Here is a 1,132-nt window from a genome sequence, read left to right as displayed (position 1 = left end):
ATATATATATATATATATACATTTTTTTTTGTGTGTGTGCGCATTAAAACGTGTATGGAAAAAATACATAGGTATGAGAAGAAGTAGAGTGTGGCGTCGAGTATATAACTAAGCACATCAAAGGGACAAATGTAGGCGAGGAGAGCGGAGGTGCTGGGAGGGGTTTGAGTGTCTGTTAGTTTCTGTCACTTCGTGTGCGGAAAGGGAAATGTTTTTTTTTTTACTTCCTCACAGTGGTATAATGAAGGAATCGGTAAAAGGCAAACGCTCCGCACTTCCTTTGCTTTACCTCCGTTCTCTTAATTCTTGTGCAACTGTATTTGTTGGTTTAATGGTGGCGCTGGTGTCACCCCTTCCCCTCTGTGTCTATTTTACTATAGACGTTTTTATCTATTTTTCTCCCGAATTTTTACTTTATTCCGCTTGAATTATTATCATTTGTGCGACCCGAACTTCTTTTCCGTTTCTCAAACTATACTCCCTTCAGCGGAGCCGAGAGGAGGTGGAATAGGAGTTAACACCATGTCCTTCCCCCTCCCCCCACGAAAAAAAAAACAAACAAACAAAAAAGGGATGGGAGCGTACGCGTGTGATGCGCAACATTGCATTATATGAGTTGTATTACCCACTTGCTTGCATGTGTTTGTTCCTTCTTCGTGCTAACCGCGGACTTTTGGTGGTCCCGGCCTCCTCGCAGTCCCCCTAATGTGTGTGTTGTCGGCGGCATACCCGTTAATGCTTATAATTTTTGACCTTTCTGCTGTGATGCATCAGTTGTTTATTTCATTTGGTCTGGTTTCCGCCCCAACTATGAGTCCGACAGTCATTTCCCATCTTCGCGAACCAACAGAATGTTTGCTTTGCGCATCAAGTGTTGTGTTACTTCTTCGGGTGACTGTTGGTTTGCATTACTTGTCATTACTTTCTTACCTAAATGGGAGTCCAAGATACCAGGGAGATTGCTCGCATTACATTAGAACAAATGCTGTGTTTACTTTGATCGCTGCCATTCCCCTAACGTTTGTGTTTCTTCCTACTTTTTTTCTTTTCTGAAAGCGACTTGTGACTTGCCTTTCTTCAAGAGCCAAATAAAATTAGAAGTCTACACGGTTGGGAGGGGGGAAAAGGAACG

The sequence above is a fragment of the Trypanosoma equiperdum genome, assembly GCF_001457755.1.
Source record: "Trypanosoma equiperdum strain OVI genome assembly, contig: ctg_631, whole genome shotgun sequence".
Taxonomy (NCBI): domain Eukaryota; phylum Euglenozoa; class Kinetoplastea; order Trypanosomatida; family Trypanosomatidae; genus Trypanosoma; species Trypanosoma equiperdum.
This window is presented reverse-complemented; position numbering follows the sequence as displayed.